Genomic DNA, 21,815 nt, shown 5'->3' with positions numbered 1-21,815 from the left:
AGGCCTGTGAAAGCCATCTGCCTTGTGGCTGCCAAGAGAAAGTTAATTATATATATTTTTTTGCAGAGACACAATGGCAGCCAGAGATGTCGGCCAAGCATAAGGGAATAAATGAGGCCCAAAGTCACGTTGCCAGCACTCAGAGAGAAGCTGTTCCTGGGCTAGCCATGCTGCAGCCCCCACTCCAGCAGGGACGAGGCTCTCCCAGAGTTTTGGAGTTGATGTTTCATGCTCATTTTTGGCTGGAGTACCTCCGTGAGAGGGCACACAGTGGGACAGTCTGCTCCAGGCCCTGCCTGGGCTTGGTGAGGGACAGGAAGAAACATCCCTTCACCTGAGCCCCCAGTTCCCACATTCATCAAGCGAGCACAGCCATTCCCATTTCCTTTGCAAAATGCCTCTAGCAGGAAAAAAATAGTGTAAGAACAAAGTACGAGAAAACCAGAGTTTTCTTTGGCCCTGTTAAAACTACTGTGAGAAAATGCAGCTGTTCGAGAGCATTTAATAAATTATTTTCTTTGCAAAGCCTCACCTTTTTGTACCAGCTGATGTTCATTAGCCACCTCCAGCTCATCGCGACTCAGAGACACCCTTGCTACTACCACTGCCACAATAGCATGATCCTGAGCCCAAACCAGCACCTTTCCTTCAGGTCAAGGATCCTGGGGGAACAGGGTCAATGCCACACTCTTGCATTGAGACCATTTAGGGGTCCAGGTTGACATCCCCGCACTCTGCTGTCCTATGCCTCATCAACATAACTCCACATCTTTGCGTTTTGCTCCATGTTGCAGGACAGATGAGCCCCCAGGGACCAGACCTTTCCTCCCCCATGATTTTCAGGACACCCAATATGTTCTGGTGGACCCTCAGGGGTCCTGGTTTCATTTAGGTCTGCAGGAAGCTGTCCCCTCATTCCTCACACAAGAGCAGCACCAGGGCAGGGATTAATCCCTCTCCAGAGACATGAGTTTTCCAAACTGCCTCGTAAAGGGAGCAGCACATTGCGAGAAGAGAAAGCTCCTTTGTTTAGGATAGCAGCTGTAATCTCCACATCAAGCACATGTTGGAATTCATAAGTGACCATTTAGCCATATTCTGACAGCAGAACGAGCAGCCTCGGAGCAGCAGCCAGGCCTATTTATAGAGAGGAGGTTTGAGGTAATATCCTTACCTTGGATGCACCGTCTCCACTTAAGAGCCCAGCTTACAAGGGAAAGTGATGCCAGACAAGCCAAAAAAAAAAAAAAAAAAAAAAGGCAGGAGTCATGGCTCACTCTGCCTGGCTTGCTTTGCATCATAGCAAATTAAATGTTACAAGAGCAGTAGAAATCTCTAAAACCTCCAATTCTTTCAGACTTTAATAAGAAATGCTGGAAAATGTGTAGCCACTGAGGTTCCTCAGGCCAAACCTGTATAAACATATCAAGTTAATGCATCACTGATGTCGCAGTACAAGAGCGTTAGGCAATCGTGAGCTACCCAAGAGGTCAGAGCTTAGCCTACAAAGTTTGCTGACCTTTCTGTTGACTTTACTGCTGACACTCGGTGGCTCAGGAGAGCTCTTGGACGCTCACTGAGCGTTATCATGAACTGAGGCTGTCCCCCCATATTGCGTCAAACATTGATGCCTCGAGTCTGCTAAGGCCAAGGTGTTTGGGAGAACTCAAGCGGTGATGGCTGAGGTGTCCTGTGTAGATGGCTGGGATCCAAGTCTGGCTGAAACCACAGGAGCTGCCCTGGGACACCTCAGAAAAGTGGATTTTCTCCCAACAAAGAGGAGTCGGGAATCCGTGGAAAGGGGAAAGGACACCAAGGTGGTGGTGAGAACCCTGCATGCACATTGGTTTGGAGAGCTCTTTGAAGGGTTGCACTAAGAATAACGGAATGGCTTGGCTATGGCTTGTAGAGATGATAGTCCAAGGCTGAACTGTGGCTTGGAACAAGGCATGGTGGGATGAGATTCAGCTCACAGACAAAATACCTAAATTTAGCCATTTCATTTAAATTTATTGCCTGTGCTACATGTAGGTGCCTCCAGGCCAGCCAGGAGTCTGAGAGCCAATTGCCACCTCGAGAGAGATCACGTTGGCCAAATGTGGGTGGTTCCCTTTGGGTACCTGAACAGATAAGGCTGGTGCTGAAGAGCTGGGTTGAATTGTCCCAGGGCGATGCCTTTACCTGAAGATCCCTTCCTCTTGCTATATTGAGGGCAGTATATGTATGATGGCTCCCAGAGGTCCCAGGCCAAGAAGTAACAGCACTTGGGTTGGTTTTAACAGCTGCTGAAGTTTAGGATTCAGAGCAGGACATTTCATCACCTTGGCTCACTCGTTCTTCTCAGAGAGGAGCTCATAATTCTGTTTTTTGGCTAGTACAGCTGGCTTCATGATCTGTGTACCAAAATCTTCCTAGGACCAAGATCTGCTACACACATGCTGGTACCATAGGGAGCAGAGAAGATGCTCACATGTGCACCTAAGAGCACCACACGAGCCATCCCAGCACTGATGCTTCCAAAGGAAGGATGCTCCCTTACACCAAATATTCACTTTGGTTTAACTCTTGGGTGTAAGAAACCCTACCTATGCATCCCAAACCTTTGCACCATGCCTGTAATTAAGCTGGTCGTCCCCTGAAGTTCCTCCTCCAAGGCAGTAAAATTAAGTTGGGGACAAGAATTTCACTTGCCAGGAAGAAAAGGTGTAATTTTAGGAATCTCACTTCTGACATGGAAGCTGCTCTAAGAAACTTCCCCCTGCTTCCCACTGGCACGTGGGAGTAGGGGAAATAGCCCTCCGAGATACCTCTGAGCCCTTCCCCTCTTCTCTGAGTTCAAGTTGCTGCTGCTGTTGCTGCAGGGACAGCTGAAAAAATCCTGGTGTGCGAGGGAAGGAGAAGCTGGCCAGCATCCAGCATCGGCTTCTGCCGTGGGGGGAGAGCCCTGCCTTCCAACAGATGCTGGGCTGTTACAGCTCGAGAGCCCCGCTCCCTTACCTTCCAGGGGTGTCCCTAGCTGCTCCTTCACTGACCGAATTAACCAGGAGGGACTGAACCAGGAATGTATATTTTATGATTAAGCATACACGAGAAGCCCAAATTGCAGGATTTTGATAAAGAAAGCAACAGGACAGAGGAAAGAATTATTTGGTAAATCTCTCTGTAGTGCATTGGTGAAAAAGCCGAGTGATACAGTCCTATAATGTGTTGAAAATTAAATATTTCCGTTCCTCTAATACGTGTTGTGGTCATTAAGCCATTAAACAGCAAGTGACTAAAGCTAAATGGCTAACCTGAAGCCCGGGATTTTCACCACGCTGCCCAAGAGCTATTAATATTGTGTTTTATTATTTCAAGGGTGTCTGTTAGTTAGAACGGGAGGCTGTAGCAATCCTACCACAATAGTAAACCACCGATAACTACATCAGTTCAAATTTACTAGATTAATAACGACACTAATGTAGTCAATAGCAATCAGCACAGGTTCATGGAAAGGGGATCCTGTCAAAGTAAACTTGCTTTTTTGCTGTTGATAGGGACAACAGTGTTAATAGAGTTGGCACTTTATAGAGGTATCGGTAGCACAGGGTATTTTAAGCTGATTAAATCCACTTGGCATACGTAAAATCTGTTAAGAACTGGACACTTGATAGATCTCAAACCTTAATTGCAACAGGAGACAGTTCATCGAGCTCCTGTGCTTCCAGCGGTACTTAGCAGAGCTCAGTTTTTGGCTTTACACTTTAATTTTTTTAGGAATATTCCTTGAGACAAACACATCATTAAAGCTTGCAAATGATGAGGAAATCTGGGAAGTGCCAAGGAAAGAAGAGATCGGAGGGACTGGGTAATCTTGATTGCTTGCTATGCTCTTTGCAGGCAAACAATATGAATTTGTTGGCAGCCAAATATACATTTATCCTTTGAGGAATGAAGACTTTCTGTGCACATTTACAGTACACAACAATGCCCAGGAAGCAGGCATTTTGAGAATTGTTTTCCAGGGGGTTAGATGGATCCTGAAGGTTAAAACAAGCCCACTGCACAGAAATAGGGAGGCTGTGGTCTGTGTCTGGCACAGATCTGATGTCTGTGGGTGTTGACATGGTTATGCTTCCACTGTTGAAGAAATCTTGATAAATTGTAGAGAGCTGCAGGATGATAAAAGAATTTGAATATATAGATATGGCATACACTGACATGCTTAAAGGGCCCTCAGGGTGTCTAGAAAAGCAAGGAAAAAGCTAAGGGATGACTTGACTCTGGTGATAGAACTATATTCAGCTAAACTGATACGGGCATAATAAGATCAGACATCAAGAAATTTAAGCTGGTCAAATTCATATTAGAAACAAGATATATATCTTTCAGCAATGAGAACTGAATCAAATATAGGAACCATTTCCTAAGATTGACATTTGATTTTCCATCCAAGGATTTTTTTTTAAATCAGATGAGATATCTTTTTGTTGTTGTTATATATATATATATATGAATAATATATTACTAGATTAATAATGACACTAATGTAGTCAATACCAATCAGCACAGGTTCATGTATATATCAATAATAAAAACAAGAATGAATCATTCAATGTATCCAACAATGTATAAAACTCTTAATTTTATATTTGCCCAGGATTCTGCAGATACCTAAAGGAGCATGGAACAACCTACCCTGCCTCTGAGGCTTGGGCCAAAGGACCAGGATCAGAGCAGTCAGCCTCTTGAAAATTCATGGGGAAAAAAATAAAATATATCCGCAGGTTAGTCTTTATTTCCTAGGTCATGGAAGTTGTCTCCCTTGAGTTTTGTCATTTTACCTTTCAGATCCTGCAAGAAATAGTCAGATTCTGTGGTGTGCCTGTATCCCCAGATGGGCTTATCCAAAATGAGCAATTAAAAAGCATAATAAATATAAGCAAAAATTATAAACCAAATATATAAATAAAAAAACCTGGAATAATTCTGCAATGTCCTCTAGTCTGACTCTTCTGAATCATCAATTAATGACCTACTTAATCACGTTAATGTTTTCTCTAGTCCTGATCAGACTTGCTTACACTTAATGCTTTATTATATTGGCCTACTATTTAATGTGAACCAGGTATACACGAACATCTCACCAATCAGATCCATTTATCTACTAATGCTCCAGCACTTACTCTGTTGCAAGAGAGAGTAAAACATGATAGCTAGTTTTTTTTTAATTAATTAGTTTGTCAAGCTTATTTTAAAAAGAAGAAACTTGAGCCTAAGTTTGCCTGTCAAGCAAAAATACTATGGCTAGATAGATTTCCAAAGCATGAAATTCAAGAGGAGTTAGGTTTCCCTTTGTGCCTTTGAAGAGCTCTCCTTTGTGTCCAAGAGCTTTGTCTTGGCTGACGTGCTCCCGGCACTTACCCACAGCCAGTTCGGGGACATTTTGCTCTGTTTCCAGGAAGCACTGTGACCAAAGAAAAACTGAAGGCTCGCAAAGACACGTGCCAGCCCAGTGGTAATTGCAGCATTTCTAAGGCTCGCCTTTTTTTTTTTTTTTTTTTTTTTTTTTACATATTTAAGGACTCAGTCATAAATATGCCCTTGGCTGCACACCAAAGATCGGACCTCAGCGTGATGGCTCTGACCTATTTCTCTGTTGTGGCACACACGTCCGCTGTCTGAAGAGCCCAGCAGCTGGAAAACATGAGGAGGAAAGAGAAATGAAGCTGAGAGAAGCCTTTCCAAATTCTTCAATCAGGCCCAAACAAACTTTGAACACGGGACTCTCTGCTATTGATTAGGTGATCAGGATCTGGGTGTGTTGTGTGTGGTGTCCATGTCAAGCATCCCCTTTTCTCATTCTCAGCATGGATTCCAGGAGAGCTGCTTTGCTTTGAAAGAAAAGGGAATTTCTCCACACCGGTAGAGCATCACAAGATGCAAAGAAGGAGAGGGAAACCTCTTGTAACACAAAACCAGAGGTTTTTGCAGCGGATCTCAACTGAGTGGAAGAAAATTTAAGATGTGCTGGTAAGAAGAGCTTTATCAAGTGGGTGACTGAATGTGGGAAAGTGATGGAAGCAAATCTGTGTGAAAATGTTAAAGCAAAGTTTGGAAGCATCTTGGAAGATACAAGCATATTTCACCTTTTCATTTTAGGTTCTTCTAGTGGGGAGGAGTCTGATTTGCTTTACAATCACAGTAAGCCATGCCTTGTAAATAAAACTTCCTATTGTCCTCCAGAGACGGCATTTCCATACACGAATGTTCCTTATTCAGGGAGTGTTAATCCTTCAGAACAATCTGTGCTTCCAAGATGAATCCAGATGCTCATCACGTAATGTGTCCTCTCTGATGTGCTTCTGTTAGGGCACCTTCTCCCTTTTTGCTAGCGTCCTTTGCCCCAGAAGCTGAAGTGCTGAATCAAGCCTTGAAATATAGGGGCCAGGTTTTGCCATCTGCCTTAAATTAAATCACCTTTTCCTCTTCAGAGGGCCCAGCCGGTCTCATTGGAGCCGTGTGAGGTCCAAGACATGCCAACAAGCTGGGCCAACCTCTGAAGGACTCAGGGGCACACTCCATGTCCCCAGGAGCTCCTAGCCAAGACAGAGAGAGAGGAAGAAGGGGGATGAAGTGCCGCAAAGACTAGTACGTACAAACACTCTTGTTTCATGCATATTTTATTATTCCAGCTCTGTAGGATTCTCACAGGATTTCCTGGAGAAAAAAAAAATATATATATATATATGCATATATATATATATATATATGCAGCAGATGAATGTCCTGGGCTTGTCAGACTGCTGCAAATGTGCTATAGGGATGGGCAGTGTGCACAAAACGGATGTGCTTGGGGCATGATGAAATCCCAAGCAAATGTCTAATGTCCCAAACTTGCATAGCCATGATCTCCACTCAGAGACTAGGGTTGGCTGAGGAAACATGGGCAGACACGAACTTTCTCCTTTTCTGATTTTTTTTTCTGACCTTGAGGTTTTACAGGGAATCAAATCTTTGCAGAAGACACTGGTTTTGAAGAAGTCCTTAAAGTTAGGGGATGGAGTTTGACATGACTGGCCATAGCTCAAGGAGGTTTCTAAGCATTAGGAGCTATATCTGAACTGATGCTTGGCTAAATATCACACTTAGCTGCCATTCAGCCATTTTCCTTTTAATATTGCTATTTTTGTATCTAGGGGTCATTGAATCCAAGCCAGAGGGCTTGGCAGGCGTGTTGGCTGGGCCTACACCAGCAAACCAAGCAGGGCCAGCTTGTCACAGCCTTTTTTTCTGGCCCTAAGGGTGAACACCAGGACGCAGCTCATGTTCATACGGTTACTCACAAAGCAAGTCATGTCAGTAGGGTTACCCCTTCCTGCCCCTTTCCACAAACCCCTCAGAGTGCCCTTGACAGCACGGCCACATACCCAGGTCTATGGGATGCCCTGAGCCATGCCAAGGCGCTGTCTGGGAGCCTTCTCATTTGCATGGCACCAAAAGTCATGCCAGGGAATGAGCCAAATTCTGGGTGCTCACTGGAGAGTGTTTGATCGCGTGCCCTAGTTCTGAGTTTACCAGTGTAGGCATGAGCGTTCAGACCACCTAGTGCTGAGCTTAATTCAAGTGCTGCCATCACCGCCCTCCACGGGGTCTACAAGGAAGCAGGAACCAGCCTGGGATAGCAGACAGCCTCTTTGATCTCTGCAGCAAAGGTGCCCCAGTGACGATACGGGTAGGCAGCTTGAATGTGACCTGAGTTCATCCGAGATATCGTCGAGCTCTCCTGATAAGCCCTGTCTGGGGTAGGGAAGTGTTATTGCCCTGTTTATGCCTGGCGGAGATCACACAGCCACCTTACATGTCTCTCCAGCTCCCTGCTGCATCCCACCCCCCGTCACCCTGGTGCTGCACCAGGTGGGCTCAGTCATGCTCTGTTCCCATTTGCAGATTAATCTAGCATCACATACCCTTTTCCTTGCCAAGATGATGGAAATATCCTGCTTTGGGGCTCAACCTACCTTTTTTCTTCTCATAATCTTTTCTAGTGAGGGTATTTATTAATATGCCACCACTGCCTCGATTGTATTTTGGAGTGGGAGACAGATGTGTTTTAATTTTCAGTTAAATGTGAAGAATCAACATGAAAAGCTTCAAACTTTTCATCTTTGATGCCAGACAAGCATGGAGAGGTGTTTTTCAGAGCCAGGCTTGCTAGGGAGCTATTCATGAATCTATAGATGAAGCTATTTTGCTCCTCAGCCAAGCAACTTTCAGACATTACAGAGCATTTCTATACCAGATCTAATTTTTTTTTTTCTATCTGACCTCTAATTCTAAAGAAAACTGCACCTCTTCTTTATAGTACTTAAATTTCAGTTTCTTAAGAGCTCTGCTCAGGAGGACATACAATACAGAAACAGTCTGCATACTTACAAATATGCCAGTGGTGTATGGCACATTTTAGGGACCTTCTTTATTTTAATGTCAAAATAGGGGCTCAGTCCCCAGCTGTAGCCAAATTTACCATGCTCATTTGCACCAGGCTACAGCAGCAGGTTGTGGCTGCTGATCTGTTAACGTGGTACTGGCAATTTGGGTGGTTTCTGTGCTTTTATTGCTTCTTTTGCACTTCCCAAGATTGCAGGAATTTTATTTTTATGTTTATTGATGACTTCCTTGCTTTTCTGGTTGAGGAGGAGAGCTCTCCAACCTAGCAGGGAGTAATGTGCAGACTCAAAAACTAGAAGGAAAAAAAAGGACGTGGAAGTTGATGTTCACCTTGCAAACCTTGCAGTTCTTGAGCCAATCTTTTCCTTTCAGGAGGGCCCAAACGGCTGAGGTCTGTCAGGCCCACAGATGGATTTAGCTCTCAGTGAAGATACAAGGCATAAACTGAGTACCTGCAAGCGGGTGATCAACTCCCAGCTCTCACGGCCACACCACTGAGGAGAGGGACAGGATAACTCTCAGTTCTGGCTCATTACAGACTTGATGGTATCTCCCTTGTAAGTTACTAAACCCATTTTGTTCATCTTGCAACACATCAATTTTATGGCGGAGCCTGAAGTATTTACTCGTCCTTGGGGTTTGCAGTTGTTGAGATACAGGATGTAAAAGCTTACATGTAAAATGTGCCTGAACTCTGCTACCCATTCAACAGCGAGTCAATAGTTCAGGAGTTAATTCATGAGAAGAAGGGAGTAAAAACACACCAAGGTCAGGATCTCATGACCCACAGTCCGTCTATAACTCTATCTGAAGGACCTTGTAATAGATAGGTATGTGGCTTGGAAAATACATAATGTTGTGGTTAAGTGAGGCATTTCACAAGTTTTGTAACATCACACTACTGGCAAACTTTCTTGAGCGCACATCATATTCAGATCGGAGATCTCAGTGGGATGGAAAACGTTAGGGTGATGAAGGTTTTAAATCTCATGACACACAAGCTGATACGCCAGAAAATATTTACAAGCTGGTGAGCGTCCCATAAACTCCCTCCAAAGATTTTTCTCGTTAGGCACCGGAGGAGCTGTGCTGATTTATGCCAGAGCTCTGGTCCTCTCCTCCCCATCGCCCAGCAGACAGGGAGCGCCAAGCCCAGGCAACCTCTCCAGCAGCCCATTTGCTGTTCCTCCTCACAGCTCCAAGAGGTTTGTGTAGTGTCAGCACCCACAGCCACTTTCCTGGCTTTCCATCACTGATGTGGTACAAGGAAGGTTTAGGTTTCCAGTTCTGCACATCTCAGGGCAGGAGGCCCACCTTGAAGTATGATTTCAGGGCATTCTCCTTTCTGCTTTGCCTGTGGAATGCCAAATTGCCCAGCCCCAGAGGAAAGGCTCCACCACTTCTCTAGTGAAATGTGGACCTCGTGAGGCACAAGAACAAAGCTAAGCTCAGCAGGGCCCGCAGGCTGAATGCTTTCCATCTGCCCAGCCTGGCTAAGGCAGGAGACCTGTGAGCAGAGCTTGGGATCCCATGCCCCAGCCTTGCTCCAGGCCATTACGTGTGAGCTGGAAGGGGCTGAAAAGGGCTGGGCATGGTCTAGCTCCTTCTGGGGAAGCTGGAGCACCTTTGCAGGCCTGCAGCTTTGCAGTATGGACAGCGGGTTTCACCATTAAAGGATGTGGTGATGGTGTCTAAGGGGCTGGTAGCACGGTCCTACATGGCCAGATGCTCTCTGCACTGAAGTTGTTCTCCAGATTGGACCAGGGAGATGAAATATCTTGAAGAAAGAAAGGGAGGGGAAGGAAGATGGGACTTCCTAAATACAGACAAGGTCCATGGGGAAGACAGCAGCAGGGGGAGGTGGCAGGGAGAAGGGACAGGGAGGAGGGCTGCTCTCTGCCAGCGCTGCCTCGTGCTCTGGTCTCATGATTCACAGGGCTGCCGCCAGCTTCTGGTGTGACCTGGGGTAAAATCACCGACTTTCTGTTCCTCATGTGCAAAACGGGACTCTTCATACTTCCCTTCATAACTGCCCTCTCTGATTATGGCATGGGATGGTTGGGCCAGAGCACGTATGGCTGCATGCAAGGGTGCAGCTCTGAGCCCTGCTGGTTTCCTGCAGGACCCGGTGCTGTTACCTGAGCATTAATTCAGGGAAATATTTCCATCTGGACTTTCAAGGCAGCCCGTGCCCAGCCAGGGTCTTCCCCCCTTTCTCTTGTAGGTTCTTCTTGCAGCAACCTGGAAAATAAGGGGCAGGAGGAGGGAGGGAGAAAGCATTAATGGAACAGATGCTCCAAACTCGCTTCCAAAAACATTTCCATCTTCCGGCAGCGTAGCAGCTGCGGCATGTCCGACGCTGTGTTTGCCGTAATGGTCACCAGCTGCGAGGAACCGCTTTTTTATTGACCAGAGCACTTCCTCGGGGCTGCAATAGATACCGAACACCTCCGGCTCCAAGTTTCGCAGGTGCCCGGAGCTAGGGCTGGATTTCCCCTCTCCCCCCGCTGCCCTCCAGCCCCTAAGAGCGGTGCTCTGCTCTCCTGGCAGGTCTGAAGCCCCACGCACACCCATAGAGCCATGGTAATTAAGAGACATTTAAAGAGGTAATATCAAAGATAAATCATGCAGCAAAAATAATTAAAAAATAATAAAAGCTGAGACTTTCTTTTCTTTTTTTTCAGGAGGATCTTTTGAGGAGGGGGGCTGGATATAATCTTTTTGAGCGCTCTATTATAAGCCCCGAGTTATGAATAAATCCATATTTTAACATCTGGGATTCATAACATCTTGCTGACAGTCAAATCTCATAAAAGATGTGGTGAGCTCTACAGATGTGGGAAACCTCATTCAGTGAGCTGCATAACAAAGGAAATCTAGTGCTTTTCCACTATTCCTCATTAACTCTGTGGCTGGATGCAGCGGTCCTGACACCAGCGAGGAGCAGAGCTGCAGGGTCACCCATGCTAGGTGCACCCTTGCTCAGAAACGCACACAGCATCGCTGCTGTAAAATAACGGGGGAAAAAAGTGTGGGATTGCCGTCCCTCCTGGTGCTCCAGGCTGTGCGTTCATGCAACAGCAAGTAGTTTCTGCAAGGAGAGGCTTCCAAATAGAAGGGTACAAGGTGATGGAAAGCACCACCCGAGGCATCACGAAGATGCGAGGCTAAGGGATGTGCCTCGGGTTTGTGTGAATGTCCCTTTGATCCCAGCATGGGATCTTCACGAGGTAAAACGGGGGGAAGGAAGGGAAGAGAAAGGGCAGGACACCCTGTCACCCCCATCTCACAAACCCACGAGAGCCTCCACGGCTCCTCCAGCGGGGGTGTAGCTGGTGGAGGTGGCCACAAACCAGACCCAACGCTTGTACTGCCACGGGTGTTACAGCAAGCCAGAGTCCCCTGTCTATCGGGTAAACCCAAGGAAAGCAAACAGTTTATTATGGTCTCATTTAATTTGGACTTATATAAAGTTGGAGCATCAGAGCCTGTATTTAATGCATTTGTGGTGGAGGGGATTTTTTTTTCCTCCCCAAATGGCTCACCATTGATTTTCCTCTTAACAAGTGCTCCTGCTCTGACAGTCCATCTCACTCCCCGTGTTCAGACTAAGAGGTTGTAATCTTCCCGTTGGTGATATCTGAATCCCTTAGCCGTGGGCACGGTTATGTTTTCACTAAAAGAGGATTACAACCTATTAATCAATAAAGTTGAAGTGGGTTAGCAGAGCCGTGACAAAGACAGGGTTATTTCGCCCAGGCTGGAGAGACAGGCACAAAATAAAACAGCACCTCAACAGCCTTGTTCTTAGCAATGGGTTTTATGTGTGTGAAAGAAATGGGTAGTGGAGAAGAAAAGAACTGTAGCAAAGAGCTGACGCCAATATCTGGATGATCACCCTACTATTTCATCGGGGTGCCCGCGGTACGAGTGCTGAGCAGAGGCAGGAGACCAAAACCCACTCCTGCCCTGACTGATGCCAAATCTCAAAACGCTTTATGGCAGGAGGACAGAATTACTCGTATCAGACAGAGGGAGAAACTGAGGCACGCGATTTGTTTGTGAGCCTGTAGGAAGTAGGAGCCAGGGCTGGAGAACAGAAAATAGGCTTTGGGAGAGCAGCGAGTCCAGCCCAGCTGGCTGCCTTGCGTGACTTACGCTAAGAGGCTGGCAGGCCTCTAGAGCAGAGCTAAAGCACTGGAACTATGAATTTCCAAGCTTTCAAATATTTGGATAGCCTATAAATATAATTCTAAACTCCTAATCCCCCCCTGTCAAATGGTGTCATTTTTTTTCATCTTTTTTTTTTTGTTGTATGGACCTCCCTTCTTTGTAAAGGTTTTGCTAAAGCAGCCTCAGCTCTGACATCATCTGAGAATTTCATTTAACAAAATGTTTTGAATCATTTGTGCCGGTTCTAGTGACTCTGCCAATGGAAACAGTCCCGGCAGCAAGTGCGATTTTAAACCTTGAATGTGCAATTTTTTTTTTCTCCTCTCCTGTGGTTACATTCAGAGCAAAAACTCTCCCCTTGTCTCTGGGCCAGCTCTCCCTGAGAAGGGGCTGCTCCAGGACATCAGGAGCACAATGTTTGTGTGCCCAGGGAGAGTTCATCTGGAGACAGGGCAGCTTTTTGTGTCCCTGTCCCATGTAACCCACCTGGGGTGGGGAAGAGGAGCAGGAGGATGGGCTGAGGCAACGTTTGCCTCATTGACGTCCTTATATCAGGTTCTCCTTCACTCTTTTTTTCAGTGGTTGCATGGAAGCAGGAACACAACATCCTGAACCAAACAAGGCAGAGATGCAAGGATCCCAGCCCTCCAAGCTGTATTTAATGCTCATCAGCCTCCATATAGCAAAAACAAGCAACAAACAAGGTGGCCCTCAAGTATCCCTGATGCACTACTGCCAGATGTCTTCCTTCTCATGGCTTGCATGGACAGAAGTTGGTGCATGAGGTTGTTTTAGGAAGCAGGAATGTCCTTTTCCCTCAGCAACACATCTTTGACCCACCAAACCCAACAGATGTTCATTAAGAGCCACTACGCAGCGCTCAGGACTGGGGAATGAAGTTACTTCCAAACCCAGCGGTCCCTAAATCCCCCTGCGCACCAGAAGCACCCCATGAAACCAAGGTGAGATGCCTCTCTTACGAGAGAGGCTCCAAAAGGAGAGGTGCATGAGATTTTATGGCATTATTATGGCACCACTGACACTGTTAGAAGCAAACACGCTCAGGCTTATAATAAGAGGGTGTAATAGATAGTAAGTGCAAATGACTCATTCACTGAGATTTTCCAGGATTAGACAGCAGCAGAAGGGCAACGGCTGTGTAAAATGGACTTTAAAAAATAATCTTCTAATAAGATTTTAATAAACCTGTTAGTAAATTACAATGCTTGACTTCAGGAACTATTTCTCCCCGGCAGTGTATTTCTGTGGAGGTGAGGCTGCGATGCTCTCCAACGTGTGTGACACAACCTCGACCATGCCATGGGCAGAGCCTGGTGGGGAAGGGATTCATCAGGTCAATGGATGAACAAAGAAATCACACCTGCGGGGAGCAGTTCAGTCCCCAAAAGCTGTTTCAGGCCTCCCACAACATTTTATTTCGGGATTAAACTCAACATCCTTTACTTGGAGTCTCTTCTTGTCTTTTTCTTCCTGTTGTCCTGAGTAGATTGATTTCCAAATGAAAATAAATGATGGGTCTTGAAACAAAAAGCCTCCTCTTTTCATTGCCCTCCAGACTGCTTGTAGCAACTGCTGGCTCACCAAAGCCTTGCTCTAAATCCAGCGTCTGGACACGCACGTGCGTATGCCCGATGCAGCGGGTCTGCCACATTTTTGGTACTTTTTAGAAGCCTGTCTCCTGGGGTCAGGTCATTACATGGGAATCTCGGCTCTCGTTTGGAGCAGAGAACTCATTTTTGCAGCTGCCAGAGTTGAGGCAGAAAGCTCACGTGTGCGAATGCTTAGGGGCTTGAAACCCCGAATGCAAAACAGAAGGACCCAGGGTTATTGGCCCTGCTGAATCCTCTCTGAATAGCAGCCTGGTTGTGTTTAAGCTGGACCCGGCCCAGCTGCTCGTCTGGTAGGAGGTGGTGGGCACTTTGGTCCCAGCAGGACAGTGTCCATCTCCCCCTCCGCCTCCTGCTGAGAGCTGTCAGTCATTTATCCCGTTGCCTTATGGAAGCTTCTCCCACCCAAAGACGTTACCACCCATAACGTTACCACATTATGTTATTAAGTGTATCTGGAAGTGTGTTTATACAGATATATACATCTTCCATTTTCACTTTTACTCTCTGGGGAAAGCTTTAAGAGAGGAGGCAGATGCAGCTCCTCTGTTTTATCCCTATCCTACAGGATGAATAGGGAAAATAAACTTCAGAGGGCAATATACCCCGAAACCCCCTTGCTACACCACAGATGGGTCACTTTGTGGGGCTGCCCAGGTCCCTACAAACTTTGCACTGTTAACAGGGTGCTGCTTGAGTCAGAAGGCTTTGTCCTCCAGGACCGTTAGCACTGCAGACTTCAGGAGAAATACATTCTTCTGATGGCCAGCGTCCCAGAAAAGCAAAATTTCTCTTTTGCAACCGCCCAGTGCTGCAACCCATCTGCTTGGCTAATCCGTGTGGGGTAAGGCGGTTTTGGGACACAGCGCCGAGTTTCATGGCACAGTTGCTGCTGACGCAGGAGACCTAACGGGGCTGCTTCTTCTGGCTGGGTGGCAGCTGGATGTGGGACGCGTGGGGACACGGGCAGCAAGGCTTTGCTGCCTGATGCTGCAGCCCATGCAGACTCTGCAGCAGGAATCCCTCGGAGATAAGTGTGGCATGTCAGGGTGCCAGTGTCTGCAGAGGGAAACCTGCAGGCAAAAAGGGAAAGCCCACATGGGTCACAACGTATTTGAGCAAAACTTACGCATCTGGCTTCTCGTTGCAGGTCGGAGAGGTGGATGCTGCCAGGATCCCTGGGGTCAGATCTCCCAGCCAAAGAGCTGGCATCCAGGAGACCTCCAGATTTTAAAGGCAGGGGCTCCAGCCTCAAAACCTCATGCCTGTTCCCATCCTGCTCCTAAATGATGTCCCCAGCACAGAGCCTCAGTTTCCCTCCTGTACAACTGGAGGTAGCAGCTGCTGGGATGTGACACTAAAACCCGGCGGCCCTGGGCAACCTGAAAGTGTGAGAAGAACAGCAACAGCTCACAGCCAACACCAGCGCCTAAACACAGCCCCAATGCCCTTTGGTAGCTTCCATCTTCCGTTCCAGCTTGAGTCATATTGTTATTTTTAATGGCTTGGATGCTGGCATCTCTGCTCTGAAACGAGCCCTTGCAGTGGCTTTAAGGAGCCTCCAGCCCTCTCCTGTGCTCACTGGGGCAGCAGAAGGTGGCCGTGCCCTGCCCCAGGTGTTCCCATTCCCAGTTTAGCACATTTGCCCCGATTTTGCATCAGAATGGGATCGTGCTGAGATGCTGGAGCCTGAAGGCTTGGTCCTTTGCTGGAGGAAGGGGGGCAGTAACTTTTTCAGACAGCTCAGGTATTTCCTCCAGAGCTCGTCTGCCATGTCACCGCACATATTTGCGGTCTGGATGGGGCTTTGCTGGTTAAGGACGGGTAGGGTGAAGTCTTGAGGAAGCCTCTTACAGGGTGGTGGGCTGAGCCCCGGCCCCATCCTGCAGCCAGACAATGCCAGCAAGACCAGAGATACGAAGTCCCCATCATGAGCCACCAAAGTGGCAGGGATGGGACCGCGGTGGCTTTGAAAAGCTCGCAGGGAGAGACCATGGAAAGGGCAGGGGACGAGCCCTGAGCAGTGCCTGGAAAAACCATCGCCCTCCCCAGACCTGGGTGCTGGCGTCTAGAGCAGCTTCACTGCAAAGCAACCAACAGACACCAAACTCTGCTTTTTCTCTCCGGAAGCCACCACCAGCCAGCCCAGTGGAAGGGCAATAACCCTCTCGCCCAGTCTCCCTCGCAGTTTGCGATAAAGAGCCTTTTGTTGCATTTTAATTTGCAAACTTTCTCTTCTGCCATTCTCATGTACCACGGTTCCGGAGACTCACATAATTATTTTTACAAGAAACGCTTTCAGACAAATAAGTCTGGGGAGGCTTGTAATTTCTATTACCTCATGGCGACTCCATTGATAGACAGCAGCACACCTTGGGAGAATTAGGGAGCAAAAAGTAATGGGGGTTTTGTCCTCGCAAGACAGAGCTGCGAGCACTGCCTGGCTCACGGCCAACAACACCAATTACAAACCAGGAGTGGGAGACAGGTCCTAGCGCTGAAAAATTACCATTTTCCAACAAGCCCGGTAATGCAGAAGCCGTGCTGTAAGCTACCACTTCCTTCACGGCCCGTGAGGAATCCAGGACTGCGATTTCAGCCCCCCTAGGTGTTTAGAGATGGCTTATTGTCACTAAATGTGCCCAAGGATGGAGCTCGCGTTGCTGCTCCTTGCCTTTGCTGCTGCTCACAACTCTTCCCCGGCTGTTTTTATTTTTCCAGAAGACCTTTCTGTCAGGAGACCGAATGCGCGAGCATAAAAAGCAATTTCGGAGGCCCTGTCGTTGGCAATTACACCTGAAAGCTGGAGATTTAATTATTGTGGTACCCTTGCAAGAGGAGTTGCAACGGTCCTATCACACGAGACATTTCAGCGCTAAACCGGGCGGCTTCACTGCATGTCAAGGAGCAAAAAGCACAGCACTCGGCATCTCCCACCCCCAAATCCCAGCACGAGGGCTCCTGTTGACACCCAAGTTAACAATTAGTTGGGTTAATTGAGGACACAGCTGTCTGCCTAACACTGCTTTTCCCTCACACCTATTTTCCTTGCTGCTAACCATCGCCGGTGGTGGTGGAAGCCGCTCGGCACTGTCACAATTCCCACTTCATGCCTGCATTTTCAATTAACACTCTTTTTTTTTCTTTTTTTTTTCTCAGGTTGATGATTTTTGCACGTTTGCTGGGAATCAAACAGTCCTGTCAGCACTCCTCAGCGCCTAGGTCACGTTCTGCAGCTCTCCCCAGCTACGAGGGTGCCTGTGCATTTAGGAGAGTGTCGTATCGCGATGCCCCTGTAAGGCACCGAGGACATGAGGAGCAGACAGCAGTTAGCACGTGTCACTAAACGCATCCGTAACCACTCAGTAAGTATATAACAGCACAGCATATAGGGCCTGAAGTGCTACAGATTCAACTGTTGTCCAGCACCAGCCCAAAGCAGGAGCAGGTTCTCACGGAGCTGTGGCAGAGTAGAGTCAACGAGGAAGACGCAGGACATCACCATCACATCCGCCCAGCCAGTGGAGGTGAGCAGCCCCAGGTATGTTTGAAGCGAAGCCTCCGATTTGCCACTTTAATGCCCATCTTTTCGGGGAAAAAACATCTCGAGGCCCCCACTTAACTTGTGTTTCAGATGTGTGGGGTCGGATGGAGCCCTGGCAGCAGGACAGGCAGCCCAGCAGTGGGAGCTTATTGGGACTGCACAGTGCATGATAAAACCTACACACTCATTTCACCTTTTACGTGCAGAAGAGGACGAGATGGGAAAGCACCAAGAGGCTTTTTACCCAGGGAAAATGCTTTTCATGCTGCAGGGGTGGTGAGGAGGTCAGCATCCAGGGCTTGCCCCCCCCTTATCTGGCCGCCCCGTGCATCTCGCAGCATCTCCCTCTGGTCCTTCCCGCTGCGTCCTGCGCTTCGTCTCAGCTTTGCTGGGCCGGTCAGCAGGGAATTTCCTCCCACTGGAGCAGTGCTCGCATGGCACCCAGCCAGGGAACCCAGCTCCGGGATGGTGCTGCCAGCAGCCTTTGGCAAAGGAGCACAGCAAGGGCTTTCCTGGGCACAGGGGAGAGGAGGATATTCCTCCCGAGATGAAAAAGCTGTGCTAAAAACAAACAACCTGGTTCAGGTTAAAAAGAAACAGTTGTGTGTTGTTGGTTTGTTTTGTGTTTTTTTTTTTCTTTTTTTTTTTTTTTCCCCTCGAGTTCATTTGTTGGAGGATGGAGTCTCAGAGATGCAACATCAACAAAATGCACATTGAGTCAAAGTGAAATATTTCATTCAACCTACACAGGAAAACGTCTTATGTTATTTGAGGGCTATTTACCCTTCTGTGTAAGCTTCCACTTATTTATGCATGTAATGTTTTCAGGCTGATTTTAAAACAAGAAATGCTGATTCAAAAAGAAGAGCCAAAAAGTTTTGTTTCAAAGCGCCTTTCTCTCTCAGATACACATAAACGTGCAGACTGGGGTCAGAATTGCTCACTGCATGATTGAATCGCTGAATAATTTCTGTCCTGCACGGGGCTCTAGCCCACAGCAGCTTTACTTTCATCGAAATAAATAAAAGCAAGGGAAGAAGTGAAACCTGGAGGTCACTGGTAGCCTTCCCAAACTTTTTCCAGGATATCCCCTTTCCCCCATGCCCTGGGTTTTGTGCCAAGCATGGCTAAGGGACAGTGACCGGTGACCTCCCCCTTGTCCCACAGCCACATTTTGTAGAGAAGCGAGGTTAGGTTCTGGTCCCACCATACCGAAGCTCTCCGGGTCCCCAGGGATGGTGTGGTGACACCACATCGGCGCCAGGACCCGCGTCGGGCTCGGCGATGGGCGACCGCAGCCGCTGGGGTCCGACACGGAGCCGCCGGGTGTAGTCTGCGAGCCGGAGGAAGCGAGGAGCCAGCGTACAACCTGAACTTGGTCAGCCGCGACCCGAACCCCGAAGAGGAAAGCCTGCACGCATGACGTCTTCCTGTTAGGAAATATTAATCACGGCCGTGTCCAAACATGGTAAACGAAACCTCAGGAAAACCACTCCTTTGGCGACCGAGTGCTGCTCGCCGTCATGTTCAGGAAGGCCCTCGTGCCTCAAAGGCAGGACCCACCCGGCAGCAGGGCACTGTCTGCAGTTACGTATTGCCTCCACGACGTCTGCGTCTGTGAAACAAATTCAGCTCATCCCTGCCGTGCTTTGGGAGTTGTCGCTGTTAGGTGTTAGAGCTTTAGGTTTTAAGGAGCATCCCCGAGAGAAGGCAGCATCATAACCCGGGGATTCTCACCACGCTGCTTGTCGATGGTCCAGCTCCAGCTTGTGGGGCAAAAATACGGCAAAATAGCAAAAATGAGGAATGTCAGGTAAACCTGCACCTCACCTGCTGATGGAAAGGGTTTGATCACCCAAGTCAGAAACCTGGAGCTCTCTGGAAGCTCCTGGTGGCGTGCGGATATCTTCAGCTGAACGCCACAGCAACCAGAGCTGGGGGAACCTGGCGCTGGCTCCCTGCTGCCCCCCAAACTCCAGGGTTTGCAACGCCTTCCTTGCCACAAAGAACAATGCACGTCCAGCAGGAGTAAAATTAATAAAAATAAAAAATAAAAAATTGTCCTCCTTCACCATCTTTTTAATACCACTCTCAAAGCCCCCAGCGCATCGCTTCCCGTCCCACTAAGCCCACTGCTCATAGGGCCCTGTGCTGGCACAGAGTGGAATAAAAATTATCACTTTTAATGTCCCTCCATTCCCCCCAAAATGTATCTGCTGGTAGAACCGCACTGGGACATGAACCCATAAAACATCGCAACTCTTGCTGGCGGGGCCTTAAATCCTTCTGAGGGCCAAGCCTTGCTTGTAGGGCTAAAGTCCTTTCTGGGGTCCCTTAGAGGACAACTCTTTCTTGAAAGGATCAAACTTATTTGGTGGCCAACCCATGTCCAGGGGGTCTAAATCAATTTTGGGGGCCCAAATCCCCTTGGGGGATCAACCCTCATCAATAGGGCCCAAACACCTTCTGGGGCCAAAATCCCTTTGGGTTCAAAATCCCTTTCTGGGGACAAAAGCCATGCTGCTGTGCCCCAAGTCTTTTTGGAGGGCCCAAACACCTTAAAGAGGCCAATCCTTGCTTGTGGGTCCCAACCCCTCTGTGGGTCCCAAATCTCTTTTGCTGCCCAGCCTGCTTATGATACCCAAGCTCTTTGTGGGGTTCAAACCCCTTTCAGAGGTCAATTCTTGATCATGGGTCCCAAAACACCTTAGGCCCAAACCTGCCAGCCCAGATCTTGGTATCTAAGCCTGCTTGTTGGGTCCCAAACCTCTTGTGGGGCCCAAACTCCTCATGGGGCCCCAACTCCTTGTGGGACTCAAACATCTGGGCTTGGTTGTCTCCAACCTGTGGGTCCCAAAAAACGTGAAGGACCCAACCCCCCTGTGGGGTCCTTATTCACGTTGGTGCCCAAGCTGTGCCCACGGATCCCAAAATCCATGTGGGAACCCAAACACCTTGTTGGGCTCAAACCCATTGCCTGTGGGTCCCAAACCCCTGAAGGGACCCAAGTCATATGTGAGGCCCAAATCCATTTGGGGGTCCAAGCTGTGGGTCCTGTGGGGTTGTTGCTTGTGAGTCCCCAAATGCCATGTGGGATCTGAATCCTCTGAGGCATCCAAACCCATTTTGGGGTCCCAGCGTGCCTGTGGGTCACCAAACCCTTGTGGAATCTGAATTCTCCAAGGCATCCAAACCTGTTTTGGGGTCTCAGCATGGCTGTAGGTTGCCAGACCCTTGTGGGATCTAAACACCGAGGCGTCCAAACCCATTTTAGGGTCACAGAGTGGTTGTGGGTCCCCAAATGCCATGTGAATTCTGAATTCTCTGAGGCATCCAAACCCATTTTAGGGTCCTGGAGTGGTTGTGGGTCCCCAAGCCCTTGTGGGACCTGAATACACAGAGGCATCCAAGCTCATTTTAGGGTCCCAGAGTGGTTGTGGGTCCCCAAGCTCTTGTGGGATCTGAATCCTCTGAGGCATCCAAACCCATTTTGGTGTCCCTGAGTGGTTGTGGGTCCCAAACCCCTTATGGGGTCTGAGTATCTTGAGGCATCCAAACCCACTTTGGGGTCCCAGTATGCCTGTGGGTCTCCAACCCCTTGTGGGATTTGAATCCTCAGAGGCATTCAAACCTATTTTGGGGTCCTGGAGTGGTTGTGGGTCCCCGACCCCTTGTGGGGTCTGAATCCTCTGAGGCACCCAAACCATTTTAGGGTCCCTGAGTGGTTGTGGGTCCCCAACCCCTTGCGGGCTCTGAACACCCTAAGTCCCCCAGACCCATTTGAGTCCCATCACAGCCATAACCCCCCGTAGCACCCCACTTAATTTCCCCGATCGCACACCCCCCCCCCCCCCCCGTCCCCCGTGTCCCCCACCCCGTGCGGCCGCCACCCGGCGCCTCAGCGGCCCCTCAGGGGCAGCGCCCCCGGCGGGCCGGGCGGGATGGCGGCGGCGGGGCCAGGCCAAGCCGAGCTTCGGCGCCCCGCCCGGGGAACGGAGGAAGGGGGGGGGGGGGGAGAAGAGAAGCAGGAAACCGGGCGG

The 21,815-nt window shown here is 48.5% G+C and overlaps 1 long non-coding RNA gene across 1 annotated transcript; it reads left to right on the top strand.

Moving 5' to 3' along the window:
- The first annotated feature begins 5,622 nt into the window (after positions 1 to 5,622).
- LOC310895161 lies at positions 5,623 to 13,298 on the top strand. Its single transcript, XR_014580497.1, has 3 exons — positions 5,623 to 6,630; positions 8,803 to 8,987; positions 13,183 to 13,298. It is a non-coding gene; the product is annotated as an uncharacterized lncRNA (long non-coding RNA).
- Positions 13,299 to 21,815: the final 8,517 nt, after the last annotated feature.

Source organism: Anser anser (assembly GCF_964211835.1).
Source record: "Anser anser genome assembly, chromosome: 2".
Classification (NCBI taxonomy): Eukaryota; Metazoa; Chordata; class Aves; order Anseriformes; family Anatidae; genus Anser; species Anser anser.
The sequence above is the reverse complement of the archived record's forward strand: the minus strand, read 5'-3'. Positions and strand labels throughout refer to the sequence as shown.